General features: G+C 44.2%; 1 protein-coding gene across 1 annotated transcript in view; it reads left to right on the plus strand.

Moving 5' to 3' along the window:
* The window catches only part of CCDC59 (coiled-coil domain containing 59), an 85,457-nt gene that overhangs the window by 60,590 nt on the left and 1,855 nt on the right, over positions 1-23,012 (plus strand). The gene's annotated exons all lie outside the window — the stretch shown is intronic.

Here is a 23,012-nt window from a genome sequence, read left to right on the forward strand (position 1 = left end):
CTTCAAAGAAAAACTTGTAACACTACACACTCCCCCGGGACTCTTTCAGGTATGGAAACCTTGTGGTTTCCTCAGAGGAATCTCAAATTAATTCTGTTCTGATTGCTTCGGTGCTAGTATGAATCTGAATAAGACGCACTGGACAAACTCAGTTTCTATCCACAAATTTACATTGTACCATTCCATATGCAAACAGAAGTATTTCATGATGAAAGTGACCAGTAGTGCAGATGACACAGTGCTTAGACTGTAAATATATGTTCGATGGCATCTGTCGCTGTAGATACGCATGTTCTGCAATAGCTCGCCATCTGGTGTTGGGCCGGAGTGTTACAAGTTGTTTTTCTTCGAAGAAGTCTTTCGAGTCACGGGACCGAGTGACTCCTCCTTTTGTCTCCATTGCGCATGGGCGTCGACTCCATCTTCGATTGTTTTTTTTCCGCCATCGGGTTCGGACGTGTTCCTGTCGCTCCATGTTTCAGAACGGAAAGATAGCTAATTTCGAAGATTTTCGTCGGTATTGTTGCGTTCGGGATCGGCGTACTTAGGTTCCACACCGCATCGAAGATCGAAGAGCTCCGGTGCCCTTCGGGGTAGTTTTTCGATCCCCCGTCGGCCCGACCGCGTGCTGAAGAACGCCGATGGAACGGACCCCGTTCCGTTTCTGCCCCAAATGCCACAATAAATACCCCTACACAGACCAACACTTGGTCTGCAACCTGTGCCTGTCACCTGAGCACAGCGAAGACACCTGCGAGGCCTGTCGTGCGTTCCGGTCCCGAAAAACACTCCGAGACCGTCGAGCCAGAAGACTTCAGATGGCGTCCGCACCGACAGCCCAACGGGAGTTCGAGGAAGAGGAAGGTACCTTCTCGATCCAAGACTCAGACTCCGAAGGATTCGACGATACACAAACCGTGAGTAAGACGTCGAAAACCACACAGAGAAACATTTACAAGGCCCAGGGGACGCCACTGCCATCCGGCCATGGCTCCACCCATAAATTCGGTGACCGACCGTCGGCACCGAAAAAGGCCCAAACAGTGCCGAGATCGTCCGACTCCGGTCGAGACACCGGCACGCAGCCTTCTCGGGACCGAGAAAGTGCTGGAGACAAGCCTCGACACCGAGATGCCGGTGTGGACACGGCTCGACGCCGAGACAGCGGCACCGAAACAGATCCACGCCGAGAAGTTTCGGCCCCGAAAAAGAAAAAAGTCACCTCGGAGCCGAAAATACACGCAGACAGGGTTTCGAAGCCGAAACAAACTGCAAGCGACCCAGCTTCAGGCTCTTATACAGAAGAGCACTCGCTAACCTCCCAAATGCAGAAGCATAGGTTTGAGGAAGAGCTACAAGCAACTGATGTGGACCATACGCAAAAGCGTATCTTCATACAGCAGGGGACAGGAAAAATAAGCACCCTTCCCCCCATTAGGAGAAAGAGAAGGTTGGAGTTCCAGACTGAACAGACACCACAACCAAAAGTGGTGAAAAGAGTTACCCCACCACCCTCTCCTCCGCCCGTGATTAACGTCTCACCAGCACAAACTCCATCACACTCCCCAGCTCACACCACCATGAGCCAGGGTGACCAAGATCAGGACGCATGGGACCTATACGACGCCCCAGTGTCAGATAACAGTCCGGAGGCATACCCTACGAAGCCATCTCCACCAGAAGACAGCACCGCGTATTCTCAGGTGGTGGCTAGAGCAGCACAATTTCACAACGTAAGCCTCCACTCAGAACAAGTCGAGGATGATTTTTTATTCAACACACTCTCCACCACCCACAGCTCATACCAAAGCCTGCCTATGCTCCCTGGTATGCTCCGGCACGCAAAAGACATCTTTAAGGAGCCGGTCAAAAGTAGGGCCATCACACCAAGGGTGGAAAAAAAGTATAAGGCGCCTCCTACAGACCCGGTGTTCATCACTACACAGCTGCCACCAGACTCTGTCGTTGTAGGAGCAGCTAGGAAAAGGGCCAACTCTCACACATCTGGAGATGCACCACCCCCAGATAAAGAGAGCCGCAAGTTCGATGCAGCTGGTAAAAGAGTCGCAGCACAAGCTGCAAACCAGTGGCGCATCGCGAACTCCCAGGCACTACTTGCGCGCTATGACAGAGCCCACTGGGACGAGATGCAACATCTCATTGACCATCTGCCCAAGGACTTACAAAATAGGGCAAAACAAGTGGTTGAGGAGGGACAGGCCATTTCCAACAACCAGATCCGCTCCTCCATGGACGCTGCAGATACAGCTGCACGGACAATTAATACATCTGTAACTATCTGAAGGCATGCATGGCTCCGAACGTCTGGATTTAAACCAGAGATTCAACAAGCAGTTCTCAATATGCCCTTTAATGAAAAAGAACTGTTCGGTCCAGAAGTGGACACAGCGATTGAGAAACTCAAAAAAGATACGGACACTGCCAAAGCCATGGGCGCACTCTATTCCCCGCAGAGCAGAGGGAATTACAGCACATTCCGTAAAACGCCCTTTCGAGGGGGGTTTCGGGGTCAAAGCACACAAGCCAGCACCTCACAAGCCACACCGTCCAGTTACCAGGGACAGTATAGAGGAGGTTTTCGGGGACAATATAGAAGAGGGCAATTCCCTAGAAATAGAGGAAGATTTCAAAGCCCCAAAACCCCTGCTACTAAACAGTGACTCACATGTCACTCACCCCCTCCACACAACACCAGTGGGGGGAAGAATAGGTCATTATTACAAAGCATGGGAGGAAATCACTACAGACACTTGGGTTCTAGCAATTATCCAACATGGTTATTGCATAGAATTTCTACAATTCCCTCCGAACATACCACCAAAAGCACAAAATTTAACAACACACCATTCCAATCTCCTGGAGATAGAAGTGCAGGCACTATTGCAAAAGAATGCAATCGAATTAGTGCCAAACACACAAATAAACACAGGAGTTTACTCACTGTACTTTCTGATACCAAAGAAGGACAAAACGCTGAGACCAATCCTAGACCTCAGAGTAGTGAACACTTTCATCAAATCAGACCACTTCCACATGGTCACACTACAAGAAGTATTGCCATTGCTAAAACTACACGACTACATGGCAACTTTAGACCTCAAGGATGCTTATTTCCATATACCAATACACCCATCGCACAGGAAATACCTAAGGTTTGTATTCAAAGGAATACATTACCAATTCAAGGTACTGCCTTTCGGATTAACAACCGCACCAAGAGTCTTTACCAAATGTCTAGCGGTAGTCGCTGCACACATAAGAAGGCAGCAAATACATGTGTTCCCATATTTGGACGACTGGCTAATCAAGGCCCATTCGTTCATACAGTGCTCAAATCACACAAATCAGATCATACAAACCCTCTTCAAACTCGGGTTCACCGTCAACTTTACAAAATCCAACATTCTGCAGCGCAAGGTACAACAATACCTAGGAGCCATAATAGACACATCAAAGGGAGTAGCCACTCCAAGTCCACAAAGAATTCTAAATTTCAACACCATCATACAACGCATGTATCCAACACAAAAGATACAGGCAAAGATGGTATTACAACTCCTAGGCATGATGTCTTCATGCATAGCCATTGTCCCAAACGCAAGACTGCACATGAGGCCCTTACAACAATGCCTAGCATCACAGTGGTCTCAAGCACAGGGTCACCTTCTAGATCTGGTGTTAATAGACCGCCAAACTTACCTCTCGCTCCTGTGGTGGAACAACATAAATTTAAACAAGGGGCGGCCTTTCCAAGACCCAGTGCCACAATACGTAATAACAACAGATGCTTCCATGACAGGGTGGGGAGCACACCTCGATCAACACAGCATACAAGGACAATGGAACGTACATCAAACAAAACTGCATATCAATCACCTAGAACTTCTAGCAGTTTTTCAAGCACTAAAAGCTTTCCAACCAATAATAGTTCACAAATACATTCTCGTCAAAACAGACAACATGACAACAATGTATTATCTAAACAAGCAGGGGGGGACGCACTCCACGCAGTTAAGCCTGCTAGCACAAAAGATTTGGCATTGGGCAATTCACAACCAAATTCGCCTAATAGCACAGTTTATACCAGGGATCCAAAACCAACTCGCAGACAATCTCTCTCGAGATCACCAACAGGTCCACGAATGGGAAATTCACCCCCAAATTCTGAACACTTATTTCAAACTCTGGGGAACACCTCAGATAGACTTGTTTGCGACAAGGGAAAACGCAAAATGCCAAAACTTCGCATCCAGATACCCACACGAACAATCCCAAGGCAATGCCCTATGGATGAACTGGTCAGGGATATTTGCTTACGCTTTTCCTCCTCTCCCTCTCCTTCCTTACCTGGTAAACAAACTCAGTCAAAGCAAACTCAAACTCATATTGATAGCACCAACTTGGGCAAGGCAACCCTGGTACACAACGCTGCTAGACCTATCAGTGGTACCCTGCATCAAATTGCCCAACAGGCCAGATCTGTTGACACAGCACAACCAAAAGATCAGACACCCAGATCCAGCATCGCTGAATCTAGCAATCTGGCTCCTGAAATCCTAGAATTCGGGCACTTACAACTTACCCAAGAATGTATGGAAGTCATAAAACAAGCCAGAAGGCCATCCACCAGGCACTGCTATGCAAGTAAATGGAAGAGGTTTGTTTGCTACTGCCATATTAATCAAATACAAACATTACACACAACTCCAGAACATGTAGTGGGTTACTTGCTTCACTTACAAAAATCTAACCTAGCTTTCTCTTCCATTAAAATACACCTTGCAGCAATATCTGCATACCTGCAGACTACCTATTCAACTTCCCTATATAAGATACAAGTCATTAAAGCATTCATGGAGGGCCTTAGGAGAATTATACCACCAAGAACACCACCTGTTCCTTCATGGAACCTAAATGTTGTCCTAACTAGACTTATGGGTCCACCTTTTGAACCCATGCACTCCTGCGACATACAGTTCCTAACCTGGAAGGTGGCATTTCTCATCGCCATTACTTCCCTAAGAAGAGTAAGCGAGATTCAGGCGTTTACAATACAGGAACCTTTTATACAACTGCACAAAAATAAAGTCGTCCTAAGGACCAATCCTAAATTTTTGCCAAAGGTTATTTCACCGTTCCATCTAAATCAAACAGTGGAACTTCCAGTGTTCTTTCCACAGCCAGATACCGTAGCTGAAAGGGCACTACATACATTAGATGTCAAAAGAGCATTAATGTATTACATTGACAGAACAAAAAACATCAGAAAGACTAAACAACTCTTTATTGCATTTCAAAAACCTCATGCAGGAAACCCAATTTCAAAACAAGGTATAGCCAGATGGATAGTTAAATGCATCCAAATCTGCTACCTTCAAGCTAAACGACAGCTGCCCATTACACCAAGGGCACATTCAACCAGAAAGAAAGGTGCTACCATGGCCTTTCTAGGAAACATCCCAATGCAAGAAATATGTAAGGCAGCCACATGGTCTACGCCTCACACATTCACCAAGCACTACTGTGTAGACGTGTTATCCGCACAACAAGCCACAGTAGGTCAAGCCGTATTAAGAACATTATTTCAGACTACTTCCACTCCTACAGGCTGATCCACCGCTTTTTGGGGAAATAACTGCTTACTAGTCTATGCAGAACATGCGTATCTACAGCGACAGATGCCATCGAACTGAAAATGTCACTTACCCAGTGTACATCTGTTCGTGGCATCAGTCGCAGTAGATTCGCATGTGCCCACCCGCCTCCCCGGGAGCCTGTAGCAGTTTGGAAGTTACCTTCAATTATTTATATATGTATCATCTCAACCTTAAATAGGTGCATACTTAGTCACTCCATTGCATGGGCACTATTACTACAATTCAACTCCTACCTCACCCTCTGCGGGGAAAAACAATCGAAGATGGAGTCGACGCCCATGCGCAATGGAGACAAAAGGAGGAGTCACTCGGTCCCGTGACTCGAAAGACTTCTTCGAAGAAAAACAACTTGTAACACTCCGGCCCAACACCAGATGGCGAGCTATTGCAGAACATGCGAATCTACTGCGACTGATGCCACGAACAGATGTACACTGGGTAAGTGACATTTTCATTATAACATATACCTAAGACACTGTACAAGTCCCAATCGTCCGCACCTCTGGATGGCTTTTGCTGCAGTTTACTCACCTGGTAGAGAGGACATGCGCATGGGGAGTATGCACATTTTCTTCTGATTGTGTGTTGACTCTCTAGTTCACATGCACGATCATCAAAAATGTCTTACAGAGGAAATAAGATGTAATCAACATAATCAGTATTAAATACCCAGCCACCTGTCTTTCTAGCTCCACCCCAAGGTAGGCAGTCTTCAACTCTGTTAACTTCACCTCATGGACATCCTCAACTCTCCCAACCCAGCTATCTTTGAAGACAATATTCTGCCATCTTCATCAAGAAATCCCTCTCACCCCTTTAGAACATGACTAACGCCTCGCTTAATCAAGTATCCTTACTGGATGACCGTTGTACAAGACTAATCCTTTGCCTGCTCATGAACTATTGCTCAGTCTCCTGCCGGTCAGGTCAAAAATCTAATCTAATCTAAATAGTCTATTTTCAAGCACTAGCATATACCCCTTAAAAAGATCTCTTTCTGGTGTTGAAGCTAGTTACTTAAAGAGTAAGGCACACACATATTAAAGAAAACGGGAGAAATGGCCATCATGTCATAAGGTCAAACAATCCAGTTAAGCTAAGTGATTTAAAGATAAGAAGGTCCTGTTCCATTTTGAAAGACATTGGTAATTTACCTTTTTGCCACAATCATTTGAAAGGAATTTCCACCCCAAGAAAGTTTCCTGAAAATGAGAATGGTCAATCTTGGTCTAAATTAGGTTATTTGTCACCATAGCCTTGTGCAGTAAAGTAAGGAATGGTGGTATTTTTCACAAGAGTTTTAACTGGAATAAGCAGAAATTGGAGATTTTTGTCACCTGGTAAACCAAGGCTAAAACGTGATCAGTAACAACTCCAACCCTTTCTACAGTGGAAACTGGTAGGAAACAAGGACCCAAGCTGGCTGGCTAAAGGATGACATCTGACATGTTGGGCGGGTTACAAATTCATAAAATCATGGTTTGGAGGAATGTAGCTTAAGGTAATTATGGCACGTCCAGCCGTTGCGTTAAAAAACTGAGGAAGTTTGATGCCATGAGAATTACTTTGTTGAACATCTAATATTAGTTGATTATATCTTTATACATAACAAAGGTTACCCCTAGTTTACCTAGAAGGAGGGCCACAGGGTGCATGTACTCAGTAAACATAAGATATGATGCAGCCAAGCCCTGGCAAACTTCACAAGGCACCAGTTTCATCACAGATAAATGATTGATGTGTGCTGTCATTGTGTACTCAGAAAGAAGTCAGATAAACGAGAGCAAGGTATTGTGGTTGATCAAGCTTTTATTGAGCTCTGAGAGATCCAAGAAAATAAAGACCTGAAACTGCTATTATCCATCAAAAATCATATCTTGTCAAGAATTTATAAAATTGTGAGGCCTACGCTGGGATCTGGGTAAAAGCTGAATTGTAATGAATCCAATAAATAATGGCTCTCAACAAAGTTTTGAAGCTGCCTAGAAGCAGTGTCTTCAATTAATTTTGAAATAAATATGTGGAATCATTGAAATAGGCCTGAACCTGACATGAACCTTGGGATGGAGTGTAGTGTTCTTCAATAAGGTTTTAACTATTGCTGTTTTAAAATCAGTGGGATAATTTCCATTTGCGAGGGAGGTGTGGATAACACACCTGATGCTAGACCAATGTTGGAAGGTCACCCTGAGGGCTTACTTCTTTTTATCAAAGAGATTACATCTTCTATACTGATTGGGTTGAACAAGGCAACAGAACTTTTCACCTTGAGATATTCCATGGAGGATGGAGTTCTTTGAGTCTCTAGGCTAATATTTGATTGAATTTCCACTCTAATAAGTCTATCCCAATTTAATAAGAAATGGCCCTCTGAGTTAGCTAAGAACTGAATGGGAAGGACTGCTATAGACTTGCCACATTGATAAGCTAAATAATGACTACTTGGGAAGAAAGATTTCACTGAGGAAGTAGGTGAATACATGTTAGAGATGTAGTATCTCCTTTTGGCTCCAAGTAAGTATTCCTAACTTGACTCTAAAGCCAAATCAGCAAGAACAACCTTCTATGGTACTGTCAGTGATGCCCTTATGATGAATGACAAAAATGATCCCCACTTCTCAATTCCATATTTTATCTCAATACAACCTTTTAACACAGTCAACCACCAAGCACTGATTCTCACAGTGGAAACATAGAAGTGGTTCTCTGAAACGGTACTGCAGTCATCTCTTGTTTCTCCTCCGACCACCAGTTTATCAAGATGGGAGTTCTAAGATCCCAGAATACCACTGGACTCTATCCTTCAGCCGTTCATCTTAAAACTGTACCAGGAACCGCTTGAACCCCAGCTCTGTGACAACAGCATCAAGATCTATAAATACGCTGATGACATGCAACTGTCCTTGGAAAATTCCACTGCTCATAGCAGGTAACTTCAAACCTGCCTCATCCTTGTTCGGAACTGGATAACCATTGGCCTACCTAAAACTTTATCAATGAGAATTCCTTGTGCGTGCCAACCCCCAGAAAAAAACACTAATCCAAACTTGGATCTCTGCAACCAAACTAGGCTGCTTCGGTTGAATTCACCCTGGAATCGGACCTCTCCTTAAGCAAACACATTACCAAGATGGCATAGTAACATCTCTTCCCCCCTGGAATAAGAGAGATTGTTTTCTTCCTGAAATCAACTTCAAATAACAATCCAAGCCACAGTCCCTTTGCACGTGAATGAAGAGCATGCTCAGGCATACGGACTCTCTGACCACATTCTTACCACCAAAAAGGCGTCTAACGCGCTGTCACATACCTTAGCAAAGGTACATATTTTCCCCACTGGCAAGATTGTAGCTGTGAACAGGTTCTGTTCCAAATAAAAGAATCGGAGCTCCTTGCATTGTTCTCACAGCCAAATCTTCAAAAATACCTTACATGTCCCTGCTCATCATATTTAGAAGTAGTGTTTTTTTTATTATTTATTAGAAAGTACTCTGGCATGCTCCCATTCCAATATAGGCTTCCCACAAATAAAAAAGGAAAGGAGATTTTAATGTCAGCAACAACATCCCTACTGGACTCATTTGTTATCCCTAACCAGCTGCCTAAGGACTTACTCATTTGTGGTTACTGAATTACCAGCAATTATGTTGTGCATAGCACCTTTTAATAGAAATATAATTGGATGTCTCATGTTATGCATTGGAGCCTTTAAAAACTCTGCCACTAGGCTAGCATTGCCTTCTTTTACCAGGGATGTTAACAAAAATTAAAAAGTGCTGCCACACGTTTATAGTGTAATGAACTCCCTCCTAATTCAAGGTAAATAGCTTCAACACAAATCTGTGTTGGTAATCTAAAAGCCTGGTGAAGTGCCCAAACTTCAAATTTATGAAAATCAAAAACACCCCAAGAGTTAAATGTGCTATCCCATATGACAGAAGCAGTTCAGTTTTACCCAAGTAACTTTAAAAAAAGGTGCCGCTACCAAACTGGCATAATTAAGTAAACCCATCATGCCTACCTTGCCACAAGCACGGTTGTGGTGTATATATATTTTCAGAAAAACTTTAAAGAGCACTAAGACTCAAGGGGAAGTAATTGTCTCTGAAAGTCAATTGCAGTTTGATAGAGTATTGGCAAGTCATCTGCAGGTCATAGAGTAAGGAAAGAACAGCAATGAAGCAAGTACATTGGCTTGTTTCAGTCTGTTAAGCGCATGATCCTAGTCGTCCTCTTCTCCCTGGTGCTTCTATTTACTTTATGCGTTGTTATAGAGCACTCTCTGCCCAACAGTTATCAGTGTGTTGTACAGTAGAACAACACAATGCACATCATCTTTACTTAAAACTAAAGTAAGCTTCCATGTAACCGAAGGAACGAAAGGACTATGTACATCTAAGCACCAAAATTACAACATGACACAACAGGAGGGAGGTGTGGCAGGAAGAGGACACACGCCTGGGAGGAAGGAAAGAAACTGGGTAGTGGGCATTAGAGAAGGCGGCATTTAAGCTCAAAGGCTAGTGCAGGGGAAAGCAAGACAAGAATTCTAATAGCTAGAGAATCTATCCACTACTCCAGATGAAGTTTGATCAAGAAAGATTTGCGTTTTAAACGAATTGGAGTAGTGTTTTTGATCATTTCAATTCAACCAGGAGAGAGTTTCAGAGTTATTGCTGCATCTGAAAATAATTGGTTTGCCAGTTTTTTACTTCTGTACTTACAAAATTTTGAAGAATTTTCAGATTTCTTCTTTCGTCCAATAGCGTGAGGGTAGCTTTAAGATAATTGGGTTCTTAGAGATTTTATAAATCTTTGCATCTCTAACAACCCAAAGCCTTATAGATAATGCAGGCTAACTTAAATTTAGTTGCGGTTTCCAACTGTAGTTAATGCAAATCTCTTAACAAGAAAAGTGATTACCTATATCAACCTTGTTGCATCAAGGCCTTCGTATGAAACACAGCTGTCCGAATCTGGGTCAGAGGGTCCCAGAGGATTCACTGAGTGGTGGGGCTCCTATTAGTAACAACTTGGGTCTTTAATCACATTTGACCTTGGGCCCTCATACTGCAGAGCCCTTTGCGGTTAAATAAGTACCCTTTTGTTTTTTAGTACTCGAGTCACAGTAGTGAGGCAGAGGCTTACTCAGGAAAAGTGTTGTTGGCTTCAGACTCAGCAGTCGGAACACATCAATTACATTTAATACATCACTATTCAGCAAGTGCTTTTTATACATATACTACTGAAGCACTAAGAATACATTTGAAATATATACAGAATGGCAGGTGGAAATGCCTTTTGTGACACCCTCTTAAATGCCTCGCATCAAGAGGGGTGTTTACCAAACACATCCAATTGATCAGGTATTACCATTTTATATATTTTTTTTTATCCCTCACTAGAGGCATTTTTAATGTTCAGGGCACCAGCGAGCCCTCAACCCATAAACCACAATACTCACAATGTGCTTAACAGAAAATAGGAGATTCCGTTAATATAACTCATTCATACTGACTTTGTTAGGGTGTCACCACACTGGCTAAAAGCAGACTTGTAAGCTCAAAACACTAAGCAATCAATATTGGAATGTTCTAGAGTAGCACCACCTTTCAATCACGTTCAACCTTGTTTGCATTGATTACTACTATTATTGTTCATATGGATTTAAATGTTCAGTGCTGCGCAGTAAAGTTTACCTGAATGCTTGTGGCTAAACAATAGGACCTACCAACAAAGCTTTATGCACCTTAGACCCATAAGACTAAACGTTTTGCAAATCAACTGGAAAGTCTCCTTATGTCACTCTTCCTGCTACTTGGGAGACTTTGAGTGGCACATTTCACTTTCAAATAAGGCTCCACTGTTGGAGTCTGCAGCCCTCCTGACAGCCTTCAGAGCCATTGTCAGTCATTGGTGGTGCCCTGCCTTTCCTGGGGTACCACTTTAGCCAATATGCAAAGGGGCACCCCTTGCCTCTGCTAAAGGCTGAGCTTGTGCCAAAGCCTGTGCAACCAAGCTCCCCACTTTCCCCTGGCTGATGCACCTGGGGAAATACTGGCAAAAGAGCCAGTATGCTTTCTTCAATTCTGCCTGCCAGCCAGTTCCAGTGCAGACATATGGGAGGTTTCAGCCTTACTCTCCCAAAACACCCATGGACAGACAGCATTGAGTGGGGGGCCACTGGCAAAACTCCCCTTTTGCCCTTTAACCTTCCTAGAGGCAAAGATTTAGAGACCAGAATGGTGCTTGGATGATTGTGGGCACCAGGGTACTGGGGCTCTACCAAGGGCAAATAATTAAAGAACATGGCTTTTGTCGGTTCCCAGGGCACTGGCTTTTCTTGGGGGCTAGATCAGTTCAGTGGAGCATGCATTTTAGCTCCTCAAAACCTGTTCTCCTGCTCTAGCACCCAGTTGCCTCTGTAAAAAAAAAAAAACAAGAGCTGCTCCTCTGTCTGGGCTCCTGTTACTTAGCCTGGGTTCTTCCTCAGCAGCATCCCGTGGCCTTCAAGACAGATTACCCTCTCTGCCTGCATGCCCTTCCTGGCCACTTTCTGTGTGCCCAACAGGGGTAAAGGAAGTCTCCCTGTTATTGTGAGGGTTGAGGAGCTCACCCTCCACCATATAAGCAGTCCACATAGTTCCAGGAGAAGCCTTTCTTCCAGTGTCCCCAGCAGATTGTCCCGTAGAGTTAATGGGGAGGCCACTGCACTAATTCAAAAAGTCACTGTCAACTCAGGGTTCATTAATGAGGGGTCAGTCTGTTTTTGGGTCATTCAGATTTCTGTGCTTTTCAATTCTTCTCCCTTGTGCACTTTTTTAAGTGGGGGTACAAATTTCCAGAACGCGGGCACATTTAACCAAGCTAAAGATGAGGTATTGTATAACTCTGCCCCAGACCTATCTCGAACCCTCAGACACAGCTGCTTAGTACTTTTCAAAATGTCGACTTCATGTGGTCAAAGCTCTCTGAGAGCCTTAAATTCCGCCTCTGACACAGCAGCCTGGTATACGCCATTAAAACTTGCAGAGAGAAACCTCTCATGTGAGTGGTACCAAAGGTCTGGCTGCCCCTCTTTGTTTCGCTAAGGATGGGCATGCCTAGGTTTGTCAGTAAGTGTGGATGTAAGTAACCCGTGCAGATCCTGCCCATACCATCTTCCTCTCCCAGGAACAGAATGTTCGATGGCATCTGTTGCTGCAGATACACATGTTGTGCACAGTCCGCCATCTGGTGTTGGGTCGGAGTGTTACAAGTTGTTTTTCTTCGAAGAAGTCTTTCGAGTCACGAGACCGAGGGACTCCTCCTCTTTGCTTCCATTGCGCATGGGCGTCGGCTCCATCTTAGATTGTTTTTTTTCCGCCCTCGGGTTCGGACGTGTTCCTTTTCGCTCCGGGTTTCGGGACGGAAAGATAGTCAAAACTTCGAAAAACAACATCGGTATTGTTTCGCTCGGGATCGGGATAGTTAGAATCGACACCGAATCGTGAAGAGCTCCGGTAGCCCTTCGGGGTAATTTCGATCCCCCGTCGGGGCCTGGTCGGCCCGACCGCGTGTAACATCGACACAGATGGAACGGACCCCGTTCCGATTCTGTCCTAAATGCCACAATAAATTTCCATATATGGACCAACATTTGGTCTGTAACTTGTGCCTCTCACCAGAGCACAAAGAAGAAACTTGTGAGGCCTGTCGTGCGTTCCGGTCCCGAAAAACGCTCCGTGACCGTCGAGCCAGAAGATTACAGATGGCGTCCATGCCGACAGAACGCCGAGAGTTCGAGGAACAAGGAGAAGAGGAGGAAGCCTTCTCCATCCATGAATCGGACTCGGATGAATTCGACATCGACGAAACTGTGAGTAAGACGTCGAAAAGCACACAGCACAAGAAAACAGACAAGGCCCAGGGGACGCCACTGCTAACTGGCCATGGCTCAACCCATAAAGGTGACCGTCCATCGGCACCGAAAAAGGCCGAACTGGTGCCCAGAACGTCCGACTCGGGTCGAGACACAGGCACGCAACATTCTCGGGAACGAGAAAGTGTTGCCGAAAAGGATCGACGCCGAGAAGGCGGAGCCCAACGCTGCTCGACGCAGAGACAGCGGCACCGAGGATGATCGACGCCGAGAAGGCTCGACTCCGAAAAAGAAGAGATTCGCCTCGGAGCCGAAAACAAAAAAAGACACAGTTTCGGTGCCAAAACAACCAGCAACCGAACCCACTACCGGCTCATATTCTGAGGGACAATCATTGTCCTCTCAAATGCGTAAACACAGGTTTGAAGAGGAGTTACAGACTACTGATGTAGACCATACACAAAAGAGGATCTTCATCCAGAGTGGAACAGGGAAGATTAGCACTCTTCCACCAATCAGGAGAAAAAGGAGACTAGAGTTCCAAACTGAACAACTAACACCACAAGCAAAGGTGGCAAAGAAAGCAACTCCGCCACCCTCTCCTCTACCTGTAACTCAGATATCACCAGCACAAACTCCGTCGCATTCACCGGCTCACACCACCATGAGCCAAGATGACCAAGATGCTTGGGACCTATACGACGCCCCAGTGTCAGACAATAGTCCAGAGTCATACCCTACCAAGCCCTCACCACCTGAGGACAGCACAGCGTATGCGCAGGTGGTAGCTAGGGCAGCAGAATTCCACAACGTGTCGTTGCACACAGAACCTGTCGAGGATGACTTCCTTTTTAACACCCTCTCCTCCACCCATAGCAACTACCAAAGCCTGCCTATGCTTCCAGGAATGCTAAGGCACGCGAAGCAAATCTTCAAAGACCCTGTCAAGAGTAGAGCGATCACTCCGAGGGTAGAGAAAAAATATAAAGCACCTCCCACAGACCCTGCTTTTATCACCTCTCAACTGCCACCAGACTCAGTCGTGGTAGGAGCAGCTCGCAAAAGAGTCAATTCCCACATATCGGGCGATGCACCACCCCCGGATAAGGAAAGCCGAAAATTCGACGCAGCTAGGAAAAGAGTCGCTGTACAAGTTGCAAGCCAGTGGCGCATCGCAAACTCTCTGGCGCTCCTAGCGCGTTATGACAGAGCCCATTGGGACGAGATGCAGCATCTCATCGAGCATCTACCCAAAGAATTTCAAAAGCGGGCAAAACAGGTGGTTGAGGAGGGACAAAACATCTCCAATAACCAAATATGCTCCTCTATGGATGCAGCGGACACAGCTGCAAGGACAATAAACACTGCAGTAACCATCAGAAGGCACGCATGGTTACGCACGTCTGGCTTTAAACCAGAAATACAGCAAGCAGTACTCAATATGCCGTTCAACGAACAACAATTGTTCGGACCAGAGGTTGACACGGCGATTGAGAAGCTGAAAAAGGACACTGACACAGCCAAGGCCATGGGCGCGCTCTACTCCCCGCAAAGCAGAGGCACTTTCGTCACCTTCCGTAAAACAACCTTCAGAGGGGGGTTTCGGGGTCAGGCCACACAAGCCAGCACCTCACAATCAACACAGTCTACCTACCAGGGACAGTACCAAAGGGGAGGTATTCGGGGCCAGTACAGAGGGGGACAATTCCCGAGAAACCAGGGAAAATTTCAAAGCCCCAAAACCCCAACAACCAAACAGTGACTTACAAGTCACTCAACCCCTCCACATAACACCAGTGGGGGGAAGACTAAGTCAGTTTTATCAATCGTGGGTGGATATAACAACAGACACTTGGGTCTTAGCAATTATCCAACATGGTTATTGCATAGAATTTCTACAGATACCTCCAAATATCCCACCAAAAACACAAAAAATTTCAAAACAGCATTTAGACCTCCTAGAAATAGAAATTCAAGCACTACTGCAAAAAGAAGCAATAGAACTGGTACCATGTACAGAAATAAACACAGGAGTCTATTCACTGTACTTTCTAATACCCAAAAAGGACAAAACACTGAGGCCAATCTTAGATCTCAGAATACTAAACACCTACATCAAATCAGACCACTTTCACATGGTCACGCTACAGGAGATGTTACCACTGCTAAAGCAACAAGATTACATGACAACCTTAGATCTCAAAGACGCGTATTTCCACATACCAATACACCCTTCGCACAGGAAATACCTAAGGTTTGTATTCAAGGGAATACACTATCAATTCAAAGTCTTACCGTTCGGTATAACGACCGCACCAAGAGTATTTACCAAATGCCTAGCAGTAGTAGCCGCACACATCAGAAGGCAGCAAATACACGTATTCCCGTATCTAGACGATTGGCTAATCAAGACCAACTCGCTAGCAAAGTGTTCACAACACACAGAGTATGTCATACAAACCCTCTACAAACTCGGGTTCTCCCTCAACTACAAAAAATCACACATTGTGCCGTGCAAAATACAGCACTACTTAGGAGCGGTAATCAACACAACAAAAGGATTAGCCACTCCGAGTCCACAAAGGGTTCAAAATTTTCACAAGGTCATACAGGCCATGTATCCAACACTAAAAATACAGGCAAAAGTGGTTTTAAAACTCCTAGGCAGGATGTCCTCATGCATAGCCATTGTCCCAAACGCAAGACTGCACATGAGGCCCTTACAACAGTGCCTAGCATCACAATGGTCACATGCACAGGGTCACCTTCTAGATCTGGTGTTGATAGACCGCCAAACATACATCTCGCTTCTATGGTGGAACAGTACAAATTTAAACAAAGGGCGGCCGTTCCAAGACCCAGTGCCACAATACGTAATAACAACAGATGCTTCCATGACAGGGTGGGGAGCACACCTCGATCACCACAGCATCCAAGGACAATGGGACATACATCAAACAAAACTGCATATAAATCACCTCGAATTACTAGCAGTATTCCTGGCGCTAAAAGCATTTCAACCTATCATAACCCACAAATACGTTCTTGTCAAAACAGACAACATGACAACAATGTATTACCTAAACAAGCAAGGGGGAACACACTCGACACAGCTATGTCTCCTAGCACAAAAGATATGGCAATGGGCAATTCACAACCACATTCGCCTAATAGCACAGTTTATTCCAGGGATACAAAATCAACTAGCAGACAATCTCTCTTGAGATCACCAACAGGTCCACGAATGGGAGATTCACCCCCAAATCCTAAACACTTACTTCAAACTTTGGGGTACACCACAAATAGACCTATTTGCAACAAAAGAGAACGCAAAATGCCAAAACTTCGCATCCAGGTACCCACACAGAGAGTCTCAAGGCAATGCCCTATGGATGAACTGGTCAGGGAAATTTGCATACGCTTTTCCCCCTCTCCCTCTCCTTCCATATCTAGTAAACAAATTGAATCAAAACAAACTCAAACTCATATTAATAGCACCAACATGGGCAAGACAACCTTGGTACACAACACTACTAGACCTGTCAGTAGTACCACACGTCAAGTTACCCAACAGGCCAGATCTGTTAACACAACACAAACAGCAGATCAGGCATCCAAACCCAGCATCGCTCAATGTAGCAATCTGGCTCCTGAAATCCTAGAATTCGGACATTTAAACCTCACTCAAGAATGTATGGAAGTCATAAAACAAGCTAGAAGACCATCCACTAGACACTGCTATGCAAGCAAATGGAAAAGGTTTGTTTGCTACTGCCATAATAATCAAGTTCATCCATTACACGCATCCCCAAAAGATGTAGTGGGATACTTACTACACTTACAAAAGTCAAATCTAGCCTTCTCTTCCATTAAAATACACCTTGCAGCAATATCTGCATACCTGCAGATTACCCATTCAACTTCATTGTTTAGGATACCCGTCATTGAAGCATTTATGGAGGGCCTAAGAAGAATAATACCACCAAGAACACCACCTGTTCCTTCATGGAACCTTAACATCGTCTTGACAAGACTCATGGGACCACCTTTTGAACCCATGCATTCTTGCGAAATACAATTCTTAACCTGGAAAGTTGCATTTCTCATTGCCATCACATCTCTAAGAAGAGTAAGTGAAATTCAGGCGTTTACAATACAAGAACCTTTTATCCAAATACACAAAAATAAGGTTGTACTAAGAACCAATCCTAAATTCCTACCAAAGGTTATTTCACCGTTCCACTTAAATCAAACGGTAGAGTTACCAGTGTTCTTCCCACAGCCAGACTCAGTAGCTGAAAGGGCACTACATACATTAGATGTCAAAAGAGCACTAATGTACTACATCGACAGAACAAAGGAGGTTAGGAAAACAAAACTGTTTATTGCATTTCAAAAACCTCATACAGGAAACCCAATATCAAAACAAGGTATAGCCAGATGGATAGTTAAGTGCATCCAAACCTGCTATCTTAAAGCAAAGAGACAACTGCCCATTACACCAAGGGCACACTCAACCAGAAAAAAAGGCGCTACCATGGCATTCCTAGGAAATATTCCAATGCACAAAATATGTAAGGCAGCCACATGGTCCACGCCTCACACATTTACTAAACACTACTGTGTAGACGTGCTATCCGCACAACAAGCCACAGTAGGTCAAGCCGTACTAAGAACTTTGTTTCAGACTACTTCCACTCCTACAGGCTGAGCCACCGCTTTTGGGGAGATAACTGCTTACTAGTCTATGCACAACATGTGTATCTGCAGCAACAGATGCCATTGAACTGAAAATGTCCCTTACCCAGTGTACATCTGTTCGTGGCATTGGTCGCTGCAGATTCACATGTGCCCACCCGCCTCCCCGGGAGCCTGTAGCCGTTGGAAGTTATCTTCAACATTTGTACATTTGTATATATATATTACTTAACCTTAACTTGTACATACTTATTCATTCCATTGCATGGGCACTATTACTAACACACACAACTCCTACCTCACCCTCTGCGGGGAAAACAATCTAAGATGGAGCCCATGCGCAATGGAAGCAAAGAGGAGGAGTCCCTCGGTCTCGTGACTCGAAAGACTTCTTCGAAGAAAAACAACTTGTAACACTCCGACCCAACACCAGATGGCGGACTGTGCACAACATGTGAATCTGCAGCGACCAATGCCACGAACAGATGTACACTGGGTAAGTGACATTTTCATTATCCCCTGCAGATAGGTCTGTTGTTTGGGAAGCCTTTGATCTACCTGCTGGCCAGCAGACTAATAAGTTAGTGCTGAAAGAAAGTTTCAAGCCAGTCTCTAATAAGAGCTGACTCTGAGAAACATGACCAAACTCAACGTACATGAAGGAGTACAAATATGGACAAATTAATAATCTAATTGCACTCACTACCTTTGTTTACCTAGGGACGTGCATGCTGAGCCCCTCTCTGGGTTCTCTCAATGTTAAATTGTCATTTTGTGCCGCTTTCGCCTAGAGAATGAGTACAGTAAAGGATTACTGTTAGTCCTGATATTCTTGGTGAGGTCTCCCTCCACCCCTTCTGTTTTCTGAATTTGTGTTTTTTTTTTTTTTTTTTTTTTTTTTTTTTTTTGCATTAAGACTGTTCACTTTACCACTGCTAACGAGTGTTAAAGTGCTTTTGCTCACTCTTTTGAACATGGTAAAGTTGACCTACCCTTGATTGGCACATATAGCCTACTTGTAAGCCCCTAGTAAAGTGGTACTACAGGTACCCAGGACTTGAAAATTAAATGCTACCAATGACCTACAACACTTATTGCGCCACCCACTATGGTAGCCCTTTAATATATGCCTCAGGGCTGCCATTGCAGCCTGTAACACAGCTGTAAACTACCAATTCAACCTAGCAAAATAAACCTTTTGCCAGAACTAAGCCTTCCTTTTTAATACATGTCGCCCCTTAGGGAGAACCTAAATGCCCATAGGCCAGAGTGCATTGTATTTAAAAAATCTAGGACCTGTGAATTTAAGTTTTAGATATTGTGGTAGTGAAAAACTCCTTAATTTGTTTTTCACTACTGTAAGGCCTATCTCTTCTATTAGATCATACTGGGTTTCCTACCTAATTACATTTAATAAGCACCAACATTTGGTTGGGAGCAGATAGAAATGTCATGTTTAAACTCAGACTTTAATTTAAAGTCCTCTTTAATGGTTACAGTCAGATTTTAAGCCAGTTCTGAAAAATGCCACTTTCAGAAAGTTGGCATTTTCTTAGCTTCACCATTGGTGCCTGCTGCCAGTGTCAAGGGTCACATGCCTCTGAATGGCTCTGCTGTTGAGGTTTGTGTATTTATGTCAGACAGTGAGACAAAGGGGGGGCCTGCGTGTAGGCAGGATGGACCATTGTGCCTAGACTTCTGGGGGCGGAACTGTTCCCTAACCCACTTACATTTGAAAGGGCTTGTCTCCAGCACACAAATGAACCTGACACACACCTTTTGTCTCACAGACTTCTTGGAACCTTGGCAGGGGAAGTAACTTAATTTACAGAACGGGTGTTTGGGTAGCCTGGATGCCCCATTCACTAGGTATAAATACTGGATCCTCAAAACACTTCTTCAGTACATGCGTAAAACTGTGGAAGACTGCCATGAACCCACAGAGGACTGCCATGCTGCTTGAAGGCCTGCCATGCTGCTTGAAGGCCTGCCTTGCTGCTTGATGGGAAACTGGACTGTCTTGTTGAACCCATGACAGCCAGAGGTGACTCCAAGGGCTAGTTGGCTGGCCTTCTGAGTGATCTAAATGGACAAAACAAGCTCCACAGACCTTGTACTCTGTACCAGGCCTCCTGGAGTAAGTCTTAAACCTCCAAGTAATGGCGTCCAGGTACTGGACCCTAGAAAGTGCTGCACCTGCCTAATGCTAAAACTTGGGACTTAAAAAATGTGTCACCACAAAGTGCCCTGACAACCGATAGACTGGGACCTACTTACCAGACAGCCGATCTGCCTAAGACGCACAGCTGGTCGGCCTGACTTTTCAGTAACTCCCTCTACGTTCTTGTGTGCAGCAGCAAAACCTGTTTAGTGGAGCATCAGCAAAGGTGTCCGGCCTCGTGGAGCCCCTCACTGGCTCGTCCTGTTGGAGATTTACGACTTCCAAAAAAGTATCAAGGTGCTTAGGTAAAAATCTTCACCGCTACTCTGTTCAACAGCGCTCCCACAATGCCTCCTCTTCGGACAACGTCTGCTGCCTGTCCCACCTGAACTTCACCTTCTCAGCAACTTTTCTTCAAAATTGCTTTTAAGTTAGAAGCCTACACCAAGCCTCCGAACTCTGCTCCATCTGGAGTCTGCCTTGACCTTTCCCCGTGTTGTATGACCAGATAAACTTGGTGCTTTGATCTTTTAGGTGCTATTTTGCACCAAAACATGAAAAATTCATAACTCTGGTATTACTGATTGGATTTAATTCATTTTGGTGTCATTCTATTCATTAAACTTCACTCTATTTTTGTAAGCTGGTTTGAGATTTTTCTTGTGTTATCCTTTAACTCGATTACTGTCTGTATGCTGAAAAAATACTTGACACATTGCCTCTAAGTTAGACCTGACTGCTTGTGTGCCAACCTACCAGAGGGTTAATCACAGTTTAATTTAGTGAATTTGTGGTTCACCCTAGCAAGGATTGTGATTGTTGCCTGAGTGGGGCCTCCATTCGCCTGAGCCAGTGGCCCAGTTTCTTGTCTTGTGCAGACCTGCACATGCCAAAAACAAATATTACTACAATTTCTTAAAATCCAATCTGTGAGAAGCTACTTGTGTGCTAGTACTGAGCTGAGTTAGATAGTATACCCATGTGAAATAAATTTACAAGTCTCTTCTTGTAAGAGGCTGATTTTCTACAAGATAGAATACAAGGATTCAGATTATGCTTCAAGATAGTATTTTATTCACTGCAGTGGGTCAATCCCAAAAAGTGTCAAAATGAAGCTCTTTGGCCAAAGCAACTGACCTTTCCCTCAGCCTTTGACTTTTATTGCAAACTCCCTCCACCCCCCCACCCCCACAACACTATACATGAATCATAATTTCCAAACGTGTTCAAGCAAACAGTTCCTGTAACACCTTTGAACCACAAGAACAGGATGTTCAAACACAGAGATAACATTTCTAGAACATAGGGCGGTTTAACCCATTTGCAAAGTTTTTTTAAAGCAACTCTAATAAACCAGTACATCTGCAAGAAATTAAATTAAACAGGTGATGAAGGCATACAATTTTGTTTGTAGCACTGAACTGAAATGTTAGACAAAATGAAGCCCTCACACCAAGTTAAGAAATCCATTTTTCACACCCACTCTCTCAGCCCCTCACATGTGATCATGCACACCAGCCTTGAGCCTCTCACCCTAGCTGCACAGCAGCATAACTTATTTTGAAAGATTTGCACTGGTGGTTAATGCTTAGTAAGACTCCTGGCAGAGATCAAAAAACTGTGGGGTCAAAAAGAAACAAGTGTAGATGGGCTCAATGTGAGAATCCATTCTAACAGCAACCTACAGTGATGATAAAACCCTTTGGTATCCCCTTGGTAGCTGCGTCAATAGGAGGCCACGATCCACCACATCCAAGCTGACCATAATAAATAAATAAATGCATGACATGGGAGCCTCACTAACTTTATGCGTGATGTCATTTGATGCAAAAATATGGTGAAACAAGGAGCAAGTGAAGATTTTAGAAGCTGTGTCAAGGAATGAAATTAATTGATAAGAGGTTTTTGCTGTGTACTCACTTTTTAGGTGTGGCATGACAGCACAGCTGTTGCTCGACCATATTTGATCAACAGAAAAAAGCTTCAAGAAGCACTAATTAGAGAAGGGCTTCGGCTCTACCTAAGTGGTGATTACCTTGAGTACGAGGTTTGAGTAGGTAGAAGTTGCATGCTTCAAAAAAAGAGTGCTTGTACTGGACTTTGTATTGAGGGAAAGATGGGAAAAGTTGTGGAAATAAAGTAGGCAGTGTTGTTCATAGTGAAGAGCCAATGCTAAGGGGCATAAGTCTGATTGAGTCACTTAGATTGGCTCTACGGCATCTGACAATGTTTCCGTTCCTTATGAAAAATGACAACAAATGCAGTAGGTTTGACCTGTTTATTTCGAATCTCGTATGTTAAAGCTAATAGAGCTTTAAAGGTACACTGTTATTACACACAGTTAATGCCTGTTGAAAGGCATTTTGTTACATGGAATCTCACAGTTACTGTAGTAAATGATGATTTTTGGTGTTATTTACATACTCTGATAAACCGTGGGAGTGCAATATTTTCACTTTAGTACTTCTTGCTACACTCTCGTAGGAAGACCTAGCAGTTCATGTTGTCTGCCAGGCTCTTGTAATGAAAAAAAAGAATATAAATGCTCAACATACGTAGAGGGTCTTTCTATGGTCCAGCTGTCTTAGTGTCGTTCAGATTCAGCTTCTTTCCT

The sequence above is a fragment of the Pleurodeles waltl genome, chromosome 4_1, assembly GCF_031143425.1.
Source record: "Pleurodeles waltl isolate 20211129_DDA chromosome 4_1, aPleWal1.hap1.20221129, whole genome shotgun sequence".
Classification (NCBI taxonomy): Eukaryota; Metazoa; Chordata; class Amphibia; order Caudata; family Salamandridae; genus Pleurodeles; species Pleurodeles waltl.